This window comes from Octodon degus, unplaced genomic scaffold (assembly GCF_000260255.1).
Source record: "Octodon degus isolate 3935 unplaced genomic scaffold, OctDeg1.0 scaffold00310, whole genome shotgun sequence".
NCBI lineage: Eukaryota > Metazoa > Chordata > Mammalia > Rodentia > Octodontidae > Octodon > Octodon degus.
The window spans coordinates 479,931-486,240 of NW_004524886.1; positions in this window are offsets into that span (position 1 = coordinate 479,931).

Sequence of the window (6,310 nt, forward strand, 5' to 3'; positions counted from 1 at the left end):
GGAGAGTGAGGGGAAGAGAAAGGGGGATGGGGGAAGGAGAGGGAAAGGGAGAAGGGTGTTGGGGAGGATAGGAGAAAAAGAGAGGAAGGAGGGAGAGAGGGAGGGGGGAGGGAGAAAGAGAGAGGTATTTTTAAGTAGGAAACACAGACACTACAGCTGATGCAGTCAGGCTGGCCTGGCTGGCTACTTGGAAGAAGCAGCTGCATGCACATAGTCAAGGCTAGCTGAGCTGAGCAGTCTGCATGCGGAGCAGCATGAATGGGTCTGCTCTAACATAGTCGTAGGACGCTGACTGTGTTTTTAAATTCTACTGTAAGATATTTATGAATGTGCCATCGCAGCAGTAGGCCTTAGATGAATCAGGGCACACACTGCCGTATGCCTTCTATACACGCCAACGTGGACACATGTGCTCCCGGATGGACTCACGCCAGCTTTCAGAGAGCCCTTTCTGACCAGATGCAAAAGTTGAAGGAGCCACAAAGGGACTTTGAACACAGCAGCATGTGTGGCAAAAGTAAGATGCGTGCACGCCTTCCCCCTTCTGGCCGTTCCTGCACCCAGAACCAAAGCCTGCGTGCCCCACCACTGTCGGACAGGCCCCTGAACGTACGTTCCAGCTGGCCACCGGAGCAGCAGGCTCCACACTGCTGGGCCTGCTTTCTGATGCCCAAAGTGTCTTGAGTGAACATGACTTTTTGTTTTGTTTTCCATTTGGCTGCTTTTAATGCATGTGATCTAGTTCTACTGTGTTAGACATATATCGGATTCATAACTAACATATTGTGAGCAAACATCTTTACATTTATTTATTTACTTACTTATTTACTTGGTACAGGGTCTCACTAGGCAGCTCAGACTCAGTGATTCTCCTGTCTCAGCCTCCGCAGCACTGGGATTACAGGCATGTGCCACCAGGCCTGGTTTCTGTGCCGAGTAGGGTGCGCCCAGTGTTCCAGGGCCAGCACGGCCTGTGGTACCTGGGATGGAGCCCAAGTCCCTGTGCTTGCTAGGCAGGCACTTAGACTGCCAAACTATCTCCACACCCTGTGAGCAAATTTTTATAAAAGTTAATTAAAGTATTACTCCAATGAGAAAAATGTAAATTTAAAGACACCCACACATTTTAAGAAATGATTTGCAAAACCATGTGTGAGCATTTGCACAGCTCAGAGCACTCGTGCTGCAGCCTGAGATGCCAGGCGCGCGGGCTGAGGTGACCGCTGGTGTCCAGCCTTAGGAGTGGAGCAAGGGCTCGGCAATCGTGGGACACCTGGCTGGAGCCGAGGCCCGGGGCCGGGGCCCTCCGAGGCCTGCCTCACGTGCTGCCTTCTCCTGTCCCTGTTTTCAGACTGTAGGTGATAGGGTTCAGAGTTGGGAGCACCACCGTGTAGAACACAGGCAGGAGAAGTCCCCAGAGGAGGGAGAGCTCAAAATTGGCTTCACGTAGGAAATGCTTGCAGATGTCAGGAAGAGCGTTACGACCACCAGGTGGGGGACGCAGGTGGAACATGTTTTGGATCTTCCCTCCTTGGACAGAACCCTCAGAACAGCAGAAAAAATGTACACATAGGAGAGAATGATTAATACAAAGCAGAAAATCAAAAGACAGGTAATAAAAACTGACTCTGATCTCGATGATGATTACTTTGGGGTCTAAGAGGCTCAGGAGCTGTGGAATGTCATAGAAAAATTGATGGACTCGGTTGGACCCACAGAATGGTAAGAAAAACATCACTGCCACATGCACGAGCCCAGAGACTGTGCCCCTGAGCCAGGACGCATCCATCAACCAGACACAGGCCCTGCGGCCCATGACGGCCTCGTGGTGCGGGGGCCAGCAGATGGCCACATACCAGTCGTAGGACATCACTGTGAGGGTGGCTGTCTCCATGCTGGCCAAGTCAATGAAAAAGAACACCTGCGGAGCACACCCAGAGAAGGAGATGGAGCTATGATGGGTGGAGGAGCTGACCATAGATTTGGGGACTGGGATGGAAATGTAGCAAAAATCTAAGAGAGATAAGTTTCTTAAGAAGAAATGCATCAGGGTTTGCAGGCGGACATCCAGAGCGGGGAGGGCGGTGATTGGGAGGTCCCCGCGACAGCCTCCAGGTACACTACGGAAAGGAGGATGGCATGGACGGCCTGTGCCTCCCTCGAGGCAGAGAATTCCAAGAGACAAAACTCAGAGACCACCGTTCTGTTCCCGTCACTTTCTCCTGAGGAGAGAGGATTGTAGAGGTATGAGGATGGCTGCCTCTAAGGGAGTTTCTAAAACAAAGCTGGACATATAAACCAACCATTATGCATATACAGATGTGGGAACAACCTTTTAAAGCCAAAATCTCAGACACACCACAGCGTCTGACACAAAGATATTCTCAATAAGAACATACTATTAAGGGAAGTATGAGGCAGAGCTTTAACTAAAATGAAAAAGAATGACAAGAATTAAAAATGAAGTAATCAACAAAGAGATAGTATTAACCAAAGAAAGGAGAAATACACCCATGCATACAGAAAGCTAACTTGCACCCCCACTTACTGAATGTGCATATTTATTTTGAAACTTACTGTTTCCTTCCATGTAAAAACCTAACACTGCAAATGACTTTTCACAGTGCTTAGTTTGGATAACAATAAAATGACAGTTGTGTTGGTAACTGGGAAAATATTCCTTATTTCTGAACAGATAGTCAGTGAGATTATGCACACAACTCTTCATGAAACTACTGAGGCATTCGTTAAACATCTTGTGCAGGAGGCTTACAGATGGGTTAGAGGTCCGCTGAGTCACGGCTGTCTGTGAACACTGTCATCAATGTGCCTAATCGCACGGGTGCCTGCGCTTTGGTGCGACATTTCCGTCTGTGCACAGGGCCAAACGGTGGCAGCGGACAGTGTGGGGAAAGGCTGGCCTTGGTGCTCCTGGCATTGAAGCTTGTAGACAGCAGCTGTGAGCTGGGTCTGGAGAAGTGCTGCCCAGGGCGTTCACAGCGACGCTCTGGAGGGAGGCCATCCAGTAAGGGGCAGAGGCTCAGACTAGCAGGGGCCTCATTGAGGCTAGCCACGAATTAAGGCACAGTTGTGCACTGGATCGTCCCAATGTTTTGTGCTTTATCACTTTCATTCAGGGTTCGTCTAAAATATGGGGACTAAAAAATAGAATATGCAGGTTGTAGAGGATGTACTCACGTCACCTGCGAACCTTTAACCATTTCTGTTGGTCGTTCTCCTACTATGCCATCTATTTTTTTTAATTTTTGTTTCATTTTATTTTTTATTTGTTTTATATAAAATAAAACTGTATTATGTTCATAACTATCATACAATTGATGACAGAGAGAGCAGTAAGATTGCTGTGCGTGTCACATGTACACACACCAAAAAGTCTCACTGAATTAAAAAACAAAACGAAGGGTCAAGAAAAGCGGTCTGAAACCTGCTCGTAGGATTTTAGGGTTAAACAAATAACAAGAACTGTGACATTTCAGGCCACAGCAGTGCTGCAAAAGGAAGAATGATACGTACAAGAGCGTTGTATGTTCACACTGAAAACAGTAAAGGCTGCATAGCTGAAATTCAAACCTAAACATGAATACATAAAAAAGAAAAAAACCTCAAAATCAAGAAGCGGATCAGAGGCCAAATGAAGATCTATCAACTAAATACCTATTTTAAAGAAATGTCTGGAACATAGCACAAAAAGTGATATTTACCACTAGGATTTGTTAGTTTTCTTATATACTGCTCTAGAATTAGAAAAGAATTTATCATTTAACAATGGGAATGTGATGTAAATGATTTTTCATTAAAATACCTACAGAATTTAAGGACAATGTACATACATGTTTATTTTATGAACATATTCCAAAACTAAGATGTACAGTATAGAATACCTTTTCTTTTTGTAGTACATGATTTCTCTATTTTCCCCATACTTAAATTGATAAGGACTTTGGCAGCATCTACACAGAATTCTAATCCTGCAGAAAATTTACTTCTAAGTCAATAAGCCACAGGGCCAGGATGAAACATTACTTATAATTCATGAAAACAGTTGTGTTCCTGAGGCACAAATCATAGAACTAGTGAAATTACCAGCTGAAAAAATCTTTGAAGACAAACCAATCAATTGATAGATGAAGTCTTGTACAACATATTGTTGTATTTTGCTTCCTAATCTACTCTACCAGCCTATTTCTTTTAATTGGTGAAGAGTCCATTTATATTGATGGTTATAATTCAGATGTATTGATTTATGTTTGACATGTTATTTACCTGCTGTTGTATACCTCTTTTTTCTCTGTGTTTAATAGTTTGCCCCATTTGGTGGTTCTTTCTAGTCTCATTCATGGAGTTGTGGTCATTTTGATCCCTCCCTAGAATATCTTTTAGTAATCTGTATAGGTTTGGCTTTGTCATCATGAAATTCTTTAGTTGTTCTTTGTCATGGAAGTATTTCACTTTCCCATTGAACTTGAAAAAGAGTTTTGCAAGGTATACCACTCTGGGCTGGAACTTGTTTTCATGGAGGACTTGAAGTACTTTGCTCTATGTTCTTCTTGACTTGATGGTTTGTGAAGAGAAATCTGCTGTTATTCTGATGGGTTTTCCTTTAAATATGATCTGTTTCTTTTCTCTAGCAGCTTTTAGTATGGAGTTTCTGTGCTGAATTTCTGGGATCTTGATTATTATATGTCTGGGTGTGATTTTAATTGGGTTGATGTTATTTGGAGTTCTATATGCTTCGGTTACGTGAATGTCAGATTGTTGCCCCATATTTGGGAAGTTTTCTGCTATTACTTCTGCCCATATTCTTTTTATATCATTTGTATTGACTCCTTCTTTCTCATTGATGCCTATTAGTCTCACATTGTTCATCTTTGCATCATCTTGCAGATGTTGAATTATTTTTTCCTCCTTCCTAGTTGTTTTTAAGAGATCCTCTCTTAACTTTTCACTAGCTGCAATGGTGTCTTCAAGGTCTGAAAATCTATTTTCACTTTCATTCAAACTTTTGCCAGCTTGTTATTGAGGTTTTTAATTTCTTATATATCTCTTTGAATCTGCTTCATGCATTCTATTTCTTTCCTATATTGCTCACTCAAGGATTGCATCATTTTTTATTTTCCTTTTTTAATCAGTGTCTTCTTTAGAAGCACTTAGTAATTCTTTCATTATAGTTATCATTTCTTTTTTTTACTTCAGAGTTTATTTCTGATCTGATTTCTTCCATACCTTTCTGAAGTTGTTTCTTTACTTCTGACACTCTTATTTCAGAGATTTCAGGTTTACAATTTCCAGTGTCTTCTATGCTAGTGTCTCCTGCATTTGTTCTGGGTGGGCTCAGGGCCTGGGAATACATTTGGCTCCTTCTCTTTGTCATTTTGTACAGCACTGTCTTCTGACCTTTGGTGTAGAGCGTAAAAGGAGTTATTACCTTAGCACCAGGTCCAGATCTACCACGTTCAAACTCGTCCAGCTGGGTATGGCTGGGGTCTAGCTGCTGTGCTCCACTTCTTCCTGCTGTAGCCCTTGGAGGTGAACTGTGTGCCATTTTGGCAAGATGTTCCGCTCCTGGATCAGCTGGGTAGGTCTTGCCTTTAGTCTCTCTGCAGGGGGTTCTGCTGCAGGGTTCCACACAGGGCCTGTCTGATGGAGGAAGTTTCACACACAGTCCTGGCCTAGGTGCTGGTGGGAAATAGGATCCAGTGGGCTCTGGGTTGTCCCACTCACATGCTAGCCTGGACCCTGGCTGGAATGAGGATCTGGAGGGCCCCACAGAGTCCCACTCACACACCGGGCCTGGAGCTGGGTGGAATGAGGATCTAGAGGGTCCCGAGTACCCCACTCACATGCAGGTCCTAGAGCTGACTGGAGTGAGAGTCCAGAGGGCTATGGGCAGTCCCAAACACACCCCTAGGACTGAGGCTGGCTGGAGCTAGGATCTGGAGGGCACTGGGGGGGTCCCACTCATATGCTAGGCCTGGAGCTGGCTGGAATCTGCCATCCACTTTCTTTGTACTTGTCTTTCCTTTCTATTTGGTTTGCTTTGCTATAATACAAAGGTTCCTAAATTTAGTTCCTAGACTAGCATGGTGTACCAAACCAAACCTTGAAATAGATTTTTCCCCTTATTCACTTAGGAAGTGATAAAGTATATACTGTCCACAGCATCTGCTAAAACACTTTGGTTCCTAGAGGTCTTTTTTTTCAAAGTTTTATTGATAAACAGATAGCAATGAGACAGTTTCAAATCAAATCGGAAGTACAGTTTCAACAAATAATACACTGCATATATTCT